This window comes from Hylobates moloch, unplaced genomic scaffold (genome assembly GCF_009828535.3).
Source record: "Hylobates moloch isolate HMO894 unplaced genomic scaffold, HMol_V3 SCAFFOLD_16, whole genome shotgun sequence".
Taxonomy (NCBI): domain Eukaryota; kingdom Metazoa; phylum Chordata; class Mammalia; order Primates; family Hylobatidae; genus Hylobates; species Hylobates moloch.
In genome coordinates this window covers 63,012,771-63,028,293 of record NW_026652291.1, presented here as the reverse complement: position 1 = coordinate 63,028,293, position 15,523 = coordinate 63,012,771, and positions in this window count along the sequence as shown.

Here is a 15,523-nt window from a genome sequence, read left to right as displayed (position 1 = left end):
CATTGAGCAGTGGTTTATAGTTCTCCTTGAAGAGGTCCTTCACATCCCTTGTAAGTTGGATTCCTAGGTATTTTATTCTCTTTGAAGCAATTGTGAATGGGAGTTCACTCATGATTTGGCTCTCTGTTTGTCTGTGATTGGTGTACAAGAATGCTTGTGATTTTTGTACATTGATTTTGTATCCTGAGACTTTGCTGAAGTTGCTTATCAGCTTGAGGAGATTTTGGGCTGAGACAATGGGGTTTTCTAGATATACAATCATGTCATCTGCAAATAGGGACAGTTTGACTTCCTCTTTTCCTAATTGAATACCCTTTATTTCCTTCCCCTGCCTGATTGCCCTGGCCAGAACTTCCAACACTATGTTGAATAGGAGTGGTGAGAGAGGGCATCCCTGTCTTGTGCGAGTTTTCAAAGGGAATGCTTCCAGTTTTTGCCCATTCAGTATGATATTGGCTGTGGGTTTGTCATAGATAGCTCTTATTATTTTGAGATACATCCCATCAATACCTAATTTATTGAGAGTTCTTAGCATGAAGGGTTGTTGAATTTTGTCAAAGGCCTTTTCTGCATCTATTGAGATAATCATGTGGTTTTTGTCTTTGGTTCTGTTTATATGCTGGATTACATTTATTGATTTGCATACATTGAACCAGCCTTGCATCCCAGGAATGAAGCCCACTTGATCATGGTGGATAAGCTTTTTGATGTGCTGCTGGATTCGGCTTGCAAGTATTTTATTGAGGGTTTTTGCATCAATGTTCATCAAGGATATTGGTCTGAAATTCTCTTTTTTGGTTGTGTCTCTGCCAGGCTTTGGTATCAGGATGATACTGGCCTCATAAAATGTGTTAGGGAGGATTCTCACTTTTTCTATTGATTGGAATAGTTTCAGAAGGAATGGTACCAGCTCCTCCTTGTACCTCTGGTAGAATTCGGCTGTGAATCCGTCAGGTCCTGGACTCTTTTTGGTTGGTAAGCTATTGATTATTGCCACAATTTCAGAATCTGTTATTGGTCTATTCAGAGATTCAACTTCTTCCTGGTTTAGTCTTGGGAGGGTGTATTTGTCGAGGAATTTATCCATTTCTTCTAGATTTTCTAGTTTATTTGCATAGAGGTGTTTGTAGTTTTCTCTAATGGTAGATTGTATTTCTGTGGGATCAGTGGTGATATCCCCTTTATCATTTTTTATTGCGTCTATTTGATTCTTCTCTCTTTTCTTCTTTATTAGTCTTGCTAGTGGTCTATCAGTTTTGTTGATCTTTTCAAAAAACCAGCTCCTGGATGCATTGATTTTTTGAAGGTTTTTTTGTGTCTCTATTTCCTTCAGTTCTGCTCTGATTTTAGTTATCTCTTGCCTTCTGCTAGCTTTTGAATGTGTTTGCTCTTGCTTTTCTAGTTCTTTTAATTGTGATGTTAGGGTGTCAATTTTGGATCTTTCCTGCTTTCTCTTGTGGGCATTTAGTGCTATAAATTTCCCTCTACACACTGCTTTGAATGTGTCCCAGAGATTCTGGTATGTTGTGTCTTTGTTCTCATTGGTTTCAAAGAACATCTTTATTTCTACCTTTATTTCGTTATGTACCCAGTAGTCATTCAGGAGCAGGTTGTTCAGTTTCCATGTAGTTGAGTGGTTTTGAGTGAGTTTCTTAATCCTGAGTTCTAGTTTGATTGCACTGTGGTCTGAGAGACAGTTTGTTATGATTTCTGTTCTTTTACATTTGCTGAGGAGAGCTTTACTTCCAAGTATGTGGTCAATTTTGGAATAGGTGTGGTGTGGTGCTGAAAAAAATGTATATTCTGTTGATTTGGGGTGGAGAGTTCTGTAGATGTCTATTAGGTCCGCTTGGTGCAGAGCTGAGTTCAATTCCTGGGTATCCTGGTTAACTTTCTTTCTCGTTGATCTGTCTAATGTTGACAGTGGGGTGTTAAAATCTCCCATTATTATTGTGTAGGAGTCTAAGTCTCTTTGTAGGTCACTCAGGACTTGCTTTATGAATCTGGGTGCTCCTATATTGGGTGCATAGATATTTAGGATAGTTAGCTCTTCTTGTTGAGTTGATCCCTTTACCATTATGTAATGGCCTTCTTTGTCTCTTTTGATCTTTGGTGGTTTAAAATCTGTTTTATCCAAGACTAGGGTTGCAACTCCTGCCTTTTTTTGTTTTCCGTTTGCTTGGTAGATCTTCCTCCATCCCTTTATTTTGAGTCTATATGTGTCTCTGCATGTGAGATACATCACACTGTATCTTTCCTGAATACAGCACACTGATGGGTCTTGACTCTTTACCCAATTTGCCAGTCTGTGCCTTTTAATTGGAGCATTCAGCCCATTTACATTTAAGGTTAGTATTGTTATGTGTGAATTTGATCCTGTCATTATGATGTTAGCTGGTTATTTTGCTCGTTAGTTGATGCAGTTTCTTCCTAGCCTTGACGGTCTTTACAATTTGGGATGTTTTTGCAGTGGCTGGTACTGGTTGTTCCTTTCCATGTTTAGTGCTTCCTTGAGGAGCTCTTTTAGGGCAGGCTTGGTGGGGACGAAATCTCTCAGCATTTGATTGTCTGTAGAGGATTTTATTTCTCCTTCACTTATGAAGCTTAGTTTGGCTGGATATGAAATTCTGCGTTGAAAATTGTTTTCTTTAAGAATGTTGAATATTGGCCCCCACTCTCTTCTGGCTTGTAGAGTTTCTGCCGAGAGATCAGCTGTTAGTCTGATGGGCTTCCCTTTGTGGGTAACCCGACCTTTCTCTCTGGCCGCCCTTAACATTTTTTCTTCATTTCAACTTTGGTGAATCTGACAATTATGTGTCTTGGAGTTGCTGTTCTCGAGGAGTATCTTTGTGGCATTCTCTGTATTTCCTGAATCTGAATGTTGGCATGCCTTGCTAGATTGGGGAAGTTCTCCTGGATAATATCTTGCAGAGTGTTTTCCAACTTGGTTCCATTCTCCCTGTCACTTTCAGCTCCACCAATCAGACGTAGGTTTGGTCTTTTCACATAGTCCATATTTCTTGGAGGCTTTGTTCATTTCTTTTTATTCTTTTTTCTCTAAACTTCCCTTCTTGCTTCATTTCATTCATTTCATCTTCCATCACTGATATCCTTTCTTCCAGTTGATCTCATCAGCTACTGAGGCTTCTGCAATTTTCACGTAGTTCTCGAAACTTGGCTTTCAGCTCCGTCAGCTCCTTTAAGCACTTCTCTGCATTGGTTATTTTAGTTAAACATTTGTCTAATTTTTTTTCAAAGTCTTTAACTTCTTCGCCATTGGTTTGAATTTCGTCCTGTAGCTCGGAGTATTTTGATCATCTGAAGCCTTCTTCTCTCAACTCATCAAAGTCATTCTCCATCCAGCTTTGTTCCGTTGGTGGTGAGGAACTGCGTTCCTTTGGAGGAGGAGAGGCGCTCTGCTTTTTAGAGTTTCCAGTTTTTCTGCTCTGTTTTCTCCCCATCTTTGTAGGTTTTTCTACTTTTGGCCTTTGATGATGGTGATGTGCAGATGGGTTTTTGGTGTGGGTGTCCTTTCTGTTTGTTAGTTTTCCTTCTAACAGACAGGACCCTCAGCTGCAGGTCTATTGGAATTTGCTGGAGGTCCACTCCAGACCCTGTTTGGCTGGGTGACAGCAGTGGTGGCTGGAGAACAGCGGATTTTCATGAGACCACAAATTCAGCTGTCTGATAGTTCCTCTGGAAGTTTTGTCTCAGAGGAGTACCCGGCCGAGTGAGGTGTCAGTCTGTCCTTACTGGGGGGTGCCTCCCAGTTAGGCTGCTCGGGGGTTAGGGTCCCACTTTAGGAGGCAGTCTGCCGGTTCTCAGATCTCCAGCTGCGTGCTGGGAGAACCACTACTCTCTTCAAAGCTGTCAGACAGGGACATTTAAGTCTGCAGAGTTACTGCTGACTTTTTGTTTGTCTGTGCCCTGCCCCCAGAGGTGGAGCCTACAGAGGCAGGCAGGCCTCCTTGAGCTGTGGTGGGCTCCACCCAGTTGGAGCTTCCTGGCTGCTTTCTTTACCTAAGCAAGCCTGGGCAATGGCGGGCGCCCCTCCCCTAGCCTCCCTGCTGCCTTGCAGTTTGATCTCAGACTGCTGTGCTAGCAATCAGGGAGACTCCATGGGCGTCGGACCCTTCGAGCCAGGTGCGGGACAGAATCTCCTGGTGTGCCGTTTTCCAAGCCCGTTGGAAAAGCGCAGTATTAGGGTGGTTGTGACCCAATTTTCCAGGTGCCGTCTGTCACCCCTTTCTTTGACTAGGAAAGGGAACTCCCTGACTCCTTGCGCTTCCTGAGTGAGACAATGCCTCGCCCTGCTTCGGCTTGGATAGCACATGGTGCGCTAAACCGACTGTCCTGCACCCACTGTTTGGCACTCCCTAGTGAGATGAACCCGGTACCTCAGATGGAAATACAGAAATTACCTGTCTTCTGCGTCGCTCATGCTGGTTGGTGTAGACTGGAGCTGCTCCTATTCAGCCATCTTGGCTCCACCCAGACTCTATATGGATTTCTACAGGGGTTGTAACTTTATAGTCTCCTTATTAATTTTATACCAAGACATGATTAAAATGGCAAGAGAGAGAAAGGCCACTTATAATGATTTCAGCTTTTACACTATGGAACTTCTTAAATAATTATCTAATGTTAAATCTACCAATTAGTTGGCACTATAGTTTTGGTTTTTTGTTTGTTTTGTGGAAAGAAGAAAGAAATATCTACAATCCTTATTTACCTAAAGGCAAACTATTTATATGTAAAAAGAGAGTTACATCAAGTATTGGCTATGATGCTTCTTTACTAACATTTAAAAATTATTTTAAATCACAGTGTCTGTTATGTGTGTGAGTGTTTCTCATGACTTTTATTTTTGACCAGCCTACCCAATTCATAATCTGCTTAGACTCTTTTTGTTATTTCATACCTAACTTCTGTTTTTATTAATTTCTAACTTACAAAATCAAAACAGAGAAATGAAAAATCCTATATTTTGCCTGCTTTGAGATGATTTCACAGTGCCATTCAAAAGAAATATTTGTATATACTTGATTAAATGCATGCAGAAATGCATATTAACCTATATATTTTTTTCTTAGTGATTTAAATGACACATATTTTATCAAATAATTAAAGTGAATATAGAAAAACACTATCAATAATGCCTCCAGAGGTTAGAATGGTAAGACAATTAAGGGAATTAAATGACTCCTCCCTGTTGCTTCCCTCAGTTGTAGCTTCTTGGAGCATAAGATACCAGGAAGTACAGGACAGCATGGTCCAAAGGCTAAGAAGTGGTTGGTAGAAAATGATCTGCCAGAGGGAAGCATCAAAGTGGGCTGGGGAAAAAGATGGGCCAATGACAGATAAACCAAGGACACCTTCATTTTTTCCATGATTTGTGGTAATGTGGCATGATAAATGCATAGATTTTTTTTTCTGCCTCTGTATTATCTTACTGTCAGTATACCTGTTTTATCTAGAACTGATGGAGAATTTTAGTATTAGTAATCATAGTAGCTTAGCTTTTGAAAGAAAATTAGAGATTTGCTCAAATAGGCACCTAATGCCAGAATATGTAGTACATTAATCTTGCTAAATAGAAATCTACCTCCACCAGAATACTTGCAGTGACAGTGAATTTACCATATCACAAAGTAGTTATTCCTGCCTCTCTGTAGCTTTTACTGAATTTTCTGGTTCTGTCTTATGAAACAACCACAATTAGCAAGACTCTTTCAGGTGTCATGCTTCAGAGTTTTGACAGCAGTCATCCCTAGTAAGTTCCTCTTCTCCTGGCCTGAGATGCACTATTACTCCAGCAGGTTTTTAGGTTACATGGTTCTGAGATCATCCTTATCTTTCTGAGTACTGTTCTTTAGTTGCATACTGGTTTTTCAAGATTTCAACAGTAAATATTTTTCAAGAATTGAAACAATATTCCAGATATGGTTTAATCAATGCAGCACGTAACAGGGTTATTGATTACTAAGGTTTAGATATGACACCTTTACTAATGCCATTTGAATTTGCTTAAGTGACTCATCAACTGTATTGCAGAATTTGCCCATAGTAATCTTGAAGTCAACAGCTTCAGACTTTTCACATTTCTATTGCCTGACTGTGGCTTTCCTATCTTGTCTTTATGTGTCATAAGATTATAGTAACAGAGAAAATGTTCAGGAAAAGGGAGATAATCATTATATTGTATGCTTATAATTTCTCCCCTAAAGTATGTGTTAATTTCTGCATGCTGATCTTTGAGACATATTGACATACTGGAGTATTTTAGGGGGTAAAAGATAAGAATAGTCATGGAATTACAAGAAATGTTCTATGAGGAACTGTCAAAGGAACCGGAAAGGCACCATAAAGAAGAATGATGTGACGGCTTTTTGTTTTGTGTACTCTCCTCAAATATCTGGCCGCAGTCGGAAGGTAGAATGGAAAGTAATTTATGTTAAAATAAGGCAAAATAAGGCAAAATTGAACCCAGTATTACAAAGAATTGTCTTGCTATTATTTTTTTTTTCAAAAATGCCATGGGCAGTTTTGGGCAACAGTGAGCTACCTGTCCTGGATGGCTTAAAAAAGAGAAAAATTTCTGACTGATGTGTTATTAGCTCATTTGATGGGGCTCTGGGCTAGATTATTTTTTCAAATTAAAGAGTTTAGAAATATTTTTGGAATCAAATAACATTTACATTTATTCTCATGAAATGTTATTTTTAACTGTGACCTAGTCTTTATTTTGTCATGTCTTATAATTTAGTGTCATCTGCAACTTTATAAATGTTGTTTTTAGGTTATTGGTTAAGTTATTATTATAAAAATGGATAGCAATGTATTTAGGGTTCCAGTTGTTAAGCATCTGTGAGAGCATGAGAAAACTCAAAAAGGAAATAATTATTTAGTACATATTTTAGTATTTTACCATGAAACAGTTTTTTCATAACTTTCTGATCACAGTTCTTTGACCAACCAACTTATAATGCCATGGCAATACCAAAGGAAGAAAAAGAAAGGATAGAGAAAATTAATTTGGTATGACTATGTGAATGCACTTATGCTGACAGCAGGTGTCTTTACTCTCTCATGTGACACTCACTGGAAGTTGCAGTCCAGGTTGAGAGGTGGGATCAGAGCACAGTGGACTTCAACTCTTGGATCTGCTTACATGGGACAAATCATATAGGAAGAGTCCTGAGGCAAAAAGTGGCCATTCAGCCTGAAATGGAGAAATGGTGAAGGGAGGAATAGCCTGGACTCTAAATTGAAAACGTGATTTGGAGGGGGTTAGAGATGGAAGAGAATAGAGTGTCCACATCCAGAAAATAGCAATAATAAAAGAGTAGGCACAGGAGAGATGGAAGTTTGTTGGTCAGCTGCTGCATAGATAGAAGTGAAGAAAAGATTCATTTTGGGGCATGAGTCCAAAACAAACCTAATGGGAAAATCAACTTTTGCTCTAGCGTCATTTATCTATGGACTTGGTCCTCAGAAGATTGAGAGTCTGGCCAATTGTAGACACTCAAAATTCATTTCTTCAGTAACTTTATCATAACACATTTCCCTTTATTTGAGAAATTGGGACTTTGTGCATTGATGGTTTTAATGATCCTCTTTAAATATCTATGGTTTTTCAAGTATTCTAAATGGTGACTCAGGTTGCATCTGAAAATTATTTCAGCACATAAGATATAGCTTATTTGTCCTACACATTTGAACAGTTTGTTTAAATGATCCCACAGAATCCCAAAACCTAAAGGGCTCTCTGTCAATCAATTTTTTCTTAATGTCTCTCATATATATATATCATGATATATATATATACACACACACACATATCTCATATATATACATACATATATATCATATATATATATATACACATATATATATTTTAACATGAACTTATGTAAGACAGTTGTATCTCAGTACACTACCACATCCTTCATGCCTCTGCTGAATGTGGCTATTTTGTGGCTTTGGATGTAATTGTGTTAAGAAATGACAGAGAGGTAAAATCTGTTTATGGTTAACAGTGAGAAGAAGAAAAGGAAGCATCTGTAAAAGCACAGAAAGTGGAGTTAGTGTAAGATACTTTAATGTTGCATATCTATGAGACATGTTATTAAAGAGTAGAGCACTGGAATCACCATGACATAAGACATTAAGAAGAGAGAGAGAGACAGATTGTTGGAGGTATTTTCAGTGGCCATGATGCAAAGACCATGAAAAATTGAAAAAAATTGCATATGATGAACTCTGAATATCTTAACCACTTACTGATCAAGTGAGTTTGATGTTAGGAAGAGAATATAAGTACTGACTGGTTTTTTGGCCATGGAAAAACAAGAACACACCAAGAAGAACAGAAAATTGAAGGTGGTGGAATATTTAGAAAGTTATCTACACAAAATTTAAAGAATGCCATGGTGTAAAATTTCAGAAAATCTGTTGAAAAAGGGTTTATGTAGATCATGATGCAGCTGAAAACCACACTGATGCATTTGACAGGAAAATATCTAAAAAAAAATCCTGAGCCGTGAATAAATGTGTAATGCTGATGCACTGGTACTGTGCTCCTGCAAAAAACTTAAACACAGCCCATGAGAAAACACCAATGGAACAGGGTATAAGGGATCTAATTCTTGTAATCTAACCCTGTGGGCACACACCAAATGAAGATATCAGGGATTGAGAAAGCTAGCATCTGAGATATGTCAAAGAGGTGATTAATTTACCTGTACATTATAATTCAGACAAAACCTATTTTCTAGCAGCATGAGCTCATTGCAAGAAAACTAGACTGGAAAAATCTGTAAAATGTTACTGTTCTGGACACAAATCCCTCTCTTGAAATTCTTGTATAAATAAATGTTTTGCCATTTAGTTTTCCCCAATGAAACATTTTGCTTTGTGATTATAGAGTTTTACTCTGTTCCACTCCAACCTGATACTAATGACATTGGTAACATTAATATGGCCTTTTGTAAACTTTTAAGTTCAGAGGTACATGTTTAGGTTTGTTACATAGGTAAACTTGTGTCATGAGAGTTTGTCGTACAGATTATTTCATCACCCAGGTATTAAGCCTAATACCCATTATTTTTCCTGATCCTCCTCCCTCTGCCTACCCTCCACTCTACCCAGTGTGTGTTGTTCCCCACTATGTGTGTTCTCATAATTTAGCTCCCACTTATAAGTGAGAACTTATGGTATTTGGTTTTCTGTTCCCGTGTTTGTTTGCTAAGGATGATGGCCTCCAACTCCATCCAGGTCCTGCAAAGGACAAGATCTCATTGTGTTTTATTTTTAATGCATGCATAGTATTCCACGGTATATATTTACCTTGCATACATTTTCTATATCTAGTCTATCATTGATGGGCATTTAGGTTGATTCCATGTCTTTACTATTGTGAATAGCACTGCAATGAACATACACATGCATGTGTCTTTATAATAGAATGATTTATACTCCTTTGGGTATATACCCAGTAACGGGATTGCTGAGTCAAATGGTATTTCTATCTCTATGTCTTTGAGGAATTGTTGCCACACTGTCTTCCACAATGGCTGAACTACTTTACACTCCCACCAACAGCGTAAAAGCATTCCTTTTTCTCCACAACTTCCCCAGCGTCTATGATTTTTTCACTTTTTAATAATCGGATATGGCCTTTTCTTAAGAGCCTCAGGCAAAGAGATGCTGTAAACAGTTATGGAATGTATAGTACAAGTAAAGTTAGTTTGAATTTGTGTGTGTTTGAAACTTTAAGAAAATAGAAAGCAATATGCTTATCTCTACATCTACACCGTGTATCATGACATATATTTTTATATACACAAGCTGTAATATTTATATTTTTATCTGAGTTTGTATGATTATTCATATAGTTTATTGAATACATTTTAAAATGTTTGATTATGGGTGCTGCCTCAGGCACTTTTTTTTGTATTTGTGTTTTTTTTGAATACCCAGTATATTCATACTACCTCTGAATTCTAAAAAAAATTGTGAATTTTGAACTACTTCTTGCCTAGCAATTTTTAGATACAAATCTGTATATATTTATCTGTGTGATTATTTATTTACTATCTCCTCACTGTATTATAAGCTCCGTGAAAACAGCAGCCACCTCTTTATTCTTCATTTTATTTCCAGCACATCTCTACATGCCTGGTAGAGACAAATCTCTACTGAAGAGTAAATTAAAATGGAATGTTGCTCTTAAATTTTCTCCTCCATTATCCTAAGGTATAATTTTTCTTTATCCTATTCTTCCATTTCTAGTGTGACGGCCACTCATGCTCCTGAAGGTGATTATTGGTTTGCATCTTCTTAGACACCTAATGTCCTGCTATGGTTTCCTCTAAGCATCAGACACATCTCTCTCTTCTGTATCCGTCATCCTGCTGAGAATAGACGTTAAAGTCTTGCTTTCATTTGTTTTAATGTTTGCCCCCCAAAAGTGTTAGATCATTTTGAGTGTTCATTAAAAAAATAATTCCCAGGTAAATACCAACCTTTCGTTTAGGCTTTTGGTTTTATATCTCTCTCCCAAATTATACACATGCACTTTTAAAATTTAAGTTAATGAGATAGTCCTCTGAGCAACTGAAGAATATTTTTGGACACATTTTTATTTAGCATGGATCATTCACAGTTGTATAGTCCCTATGCCATTTTCTAGAATATCTTCTACAAGCCACATTCTCCCTCAACGTCTCCTATCATGGTGCCATAGTAGTATTTTCTTTAACCTATTTGAAGTGTATGCTTCTAACCTCCAGGGAAAGTAAACTTGAGTTGTTGGTATCTACTATATACTACCTAGCTTTTACCAACAGTATCTGAGTTAATCCTTACTGTGACTTTGAAAGCTGGCATTCTTATTTTATTGATGAGGAAACTACAATTTAAAGAAAGTAAGTAAATACTGCAGGTCTTTCCAACTCCAGTCACGTACTTCCACTCTATTACACTGTGTTTAAGTCCAACCACATCTAGTGTTATCTTTGCTCATTATCACAAAGTCCTGGTTAATATTATTCTTCCTTCTCAAATTTCTGGACCTTTGAATTAAATCCAGTTTTATTTTTTTCATTAAACAAAATAATATACTGCATAATTATTATTTTTTGCCTTACCTTTTTGTCTTCTGTGAGATTGTAACTTTGTAAAAAGGCAAAGAATTTTACAAAATTTTTATTTGTTTTTCCAGTAGAGTTGTAATTTCTTGCCTCTGTTCAAATGTTGGAACTGGTATGTGGAGGTAGGAGGTGTCATTTGTTAAGTGTCAACTACAGCAAATCTGTGCCAAATGCTTAATTTGATTATCTCTTTTATTATTTAGACAACACAGATATTACTATATTCAATTTAACTGTTCTTTTTTCCAATCTATTTTATTGAATTAGAATGTGTCTTTTCAAGCAGTCATAGTCAAATACCCTTCTTACTTTTCTCTTCACTTTCTTTTCCTAAAACACATTTAATAAACAAAGCTATAGGATAGAAGGTAAGAAGAATCTTTTATGCTATAGACTATAATTAGAATTTCTGAGACTTGGAATAGAGAATAAGAGTCTTGCCATGTACTACTGAGAATATTAAAGGTGACTTTTCAGAGAAACGGGTTTTCACTACATACAGATGTTGAAAGGGTAGTATTGGAAAGAGGTTATATAGGGAAGAAAATTAGGAGTTTATTGTCCTATAGGTAGTAATAAAATATTTGGTGATTACTCTGTCAGCTTTTGTCTAGGACATCACCTAACCCAGGGGCATGGAAATTATCACTAGGCCAATAACATTTTTGAAGTTTCTATTGGCCACATGGCCTGTTTCTTATGTGGTCGTGGCTGCAGATGCTTCAGATTCTGCTACTCTTAATGATCTTCTTCTACCAAAACTATATCTTTAGAAGAAGTGATACATTTCCATTATCTCATTATGAACATTAATCTCATGTCATCAAGTCTCAGAGGATATAAAATTTACTTTCTTATTCAAAATTTCAAGTTAACTTTGTTACCTAGTCTATATGTTGGTATATATTCAATGACAATCAGAAATCTATTTTTCATATAAGATTCTCTGATATTGTCACCTGAGTATATCTAGGGAAAAAATACCTGTATACCTGTATTATGCTACCACACTCGATGTCACATATGTTGTCTTCCATTTAATCTACTATTTTTTTATTAATCTATGTGTGCAATGCATTGTTGTATATACTCATCAACTCCATTTAAAGTCTTTAACTGGGCAACTCACTTGCCAACCACATATTCCCCCAGTGCTCTTCTGTGCCTTCTCTCATATCTGGGAAATGATTTCACTTTCAGAAAGATAAAGCTCTAATGAGACCTTAGGAATCTTTGTTCAAAGATGTCCAGTCCACCAGGGATCAGCTAGGAAGGTGTCTGAAGTGTGAATTACTTACTGATTAGAAGCCAACACTAGATTTTTCTCTATTTCTTGAGGTCACCAATCAAATTCAAACCATGTTTTAAATTCTACCCAACAGCAAAGCTCTTTTTTAAACACAGGCATTTTTTTTCATTCTTCTTTGCTGAGAAGATTATTTCAAATTCACAGCTTTCAAACTTTGTGGTGAATGAAAAATAATGGCTTAATAGACATTGACCCTTCACAAACAGTATATCATTAGATGGTTTAAATAATGTACTTGCTGACTTCCCAGGTCTAAAATAGGTTTTATAGAAAATGTGATTATTACTAAATGGTAGCTGGATTATATGCAATTAGAAGGTTTTTAAGCAGTTTATAAATTCAAAGTTTTAAAGCCTTTTAAATAGTTTTAAGCAATTTAGAAATATTAAAAAATAAGAGTGGTGAGTTAACCTCTTTAGTTTTTCCATTCATTGCATTTTAGAAAAATTTCTGCCTTTAATTAGCTTGCAGAAATATGGGAAAACCCATCTATATATTGAGGTTCTTCCTCATTAGACAGAAAGCAACACCAGCTGAGATGTTATTTAGACCAGATGGAGCTTAGACTGAATGAGGAGTCTATTTTCTTCAGTGGTACAATGAACAGAGCAATTATTTTGTGTGTATGTGAGGATTGAATACTGCTTTGCAAAACCCCATGATAACAATATATCTTCAAATCTGTATGCTGATTTTTTTCATCACTTCTGGGAGGAGAATCCTTAGGAAATCTTTAATATTTAATGTTAGAAAGGAAAGAAAGAGAGAAAGAGGGAAGGTGAGGGAGAGAATAATAAAAATATAAAACTCTAATAGTGGTTTACTCCTCTGTGTCTGCTAGGTAGAAAAGGATTATTATCTTGTGTCATTAATATACAGAGGGCTCCATTATTTATTCAGTTTCATTTTCATGTTAATCACTGTTACTTAAAAGTTTCAGGGAACTCATGGAGTTTGGTGTCATCCGAGGTTAGGTTGAAATGTCTTGAATCGGCTAGCTTGTAAAGCTGCCACAGTTTAAACTAATGCCATTGGTTGGTTCATCTTATGCAAAAAAGATACAGATCTCCCTGAAAGCCTCTATTTTTCTTTCCTCTCTACCTTTTGCCCAGGGAACTGAATAGAAACTTTAAAGCTTAAATTTAAAGAATCTTTTCTCATTTATTTGGGAAGTAGGAAAATGCTTAGTCTAGAGAACTTTCAAAGGCTTGATACCTAAAGGTATTCTTCAGGTGAATTTTTCCCAGTGATGTGACATCACTTGAAAACACTAAAACCTCATCATTTACCAGGTTGGTAATAATTTTGATATAAAAATAGGCCTCCATAGAAATGCAGCTTGAACCAATAACAAGCAACAGTGTTTCCTTTGTGATAAATTGACACTAAAGCCCAATACTGAAAATCTCTTATATTATTTAGAGGAGCAGTGATCAAAGACACAAGAGAAGAAAGAGCTGGCAGCCTCGTATATTCTGTACTGATGCTCAGATAGTGTCAGTAATAGGGGATGCAGTTACTACCTGGGAGAGCTGGAGAGCAGCTTTAAACTTCACATTCATAAATCTTCTGGAAAAGTCAGGGCAGGAGTTAAAAAAAAAATCAGCACAGTGTCTTCCTGAAGTTTTTATAAACTAGCTATTCAAATTGTCATTCTCCGCTATGACTGGGGCAAATATGAATTTGTGTAGAACAAAACAAAACAAAAAGGGAATGTCAGTAGACTGGTGATGGAAATGATAAGAAAATGCTGAGAGTTGGCTAATGAGGGTAGTTTCACTGTAGGGAGATACTAGTCACATTCCCTTTTCTAATTTATTTAGCATTTTGTCGTCAGGCTACTTTTACTAAAGTCCAGTTTTCTCCACATTACTTTTTGCTTAAAACTCTCTGTGCTTCCCCATTCCTTACAGACTACAGTGTTAGATGGCTCCACTGAAAGATTGAACACATTAAACATTGATGGCCAAATTTAAATCCTATGACATAGAAGTTATTGAGAATAATCTGTACTATAGCGTCTTACAATTTAAACAATTATAGTTAGCATAACATAACATTCTAGCATGTCTTAAACATTATCAATAAAATATATTCATTTACATATTTTAATTCTTTATTATAAAAACAAACATCATCTTTTCAAAAGTAAAGCAAATAATTTGGTGATTCAAACTTGATAACATGTATAAGGCAGTGCTTACCAATGAATCACATATTCTAGTTAATTCTCTCATACATATTGCAGTTGGAAATTATTGACGTGGACCAGATCTGTTTGATAACTTTTATAGTGTTATGCTCTTCTTTTTTTTAGGTTTTTCTTTTATCAGTGTTCCTTATTGATTTCACAGCAGTGTTTCTATTTGATTGTATCATCTATGTGATCATTTTTCAATATTTTGCTCTATATGTTTTCTCAGAAATCTCACAAAGGTTTGGTCCATGTTTATGCTTCTTAAAAATTTTAATTATTCAAGTAAATAAAATTTCAAAAATGTAAGCAATTTTTATATATGACATTAAGTTAAAATTAAAATGTCAATAAAATAAAGTTAGGAGAACCTTTTGCCATAAATGAGAGGATAGATTTATTGAGACTATGTCATAATACTTTGAGCTTCTACCATGCCAAATACACATTAAGCTTTTATTGAAATATAGGACAAAGGAACAGGTAATGAGTCATACAGGACGGTACCCCAAGTCAGCTGTTGGGGTCACACTCATCTTTGGCTTCTTAGGAGGAAGGGTAGAAACACCCATCTATTATCACTGCTTGTTTTCTATTATATTGAACTATAGAGCTGGCTCTCTGCTCTGCATCTCGCAATGCACCGTGGTTCCCCTCAACCTCATCAACCTCATCCCACCACAAATCCTACAGAGATCTCAGGGCTAGAGGGAGGAAAAAAGAAGATACTCCTCACACCAAAAATATGTCAGTAACACTTACCTAAGCAAAAGAACTATGAAAAATTACTTCTATCTCATCATTCTTGCCCATTCAGATAACTTATTCCAACAATGCAAGAAAGCACCTACACTCTTAATTATTAAT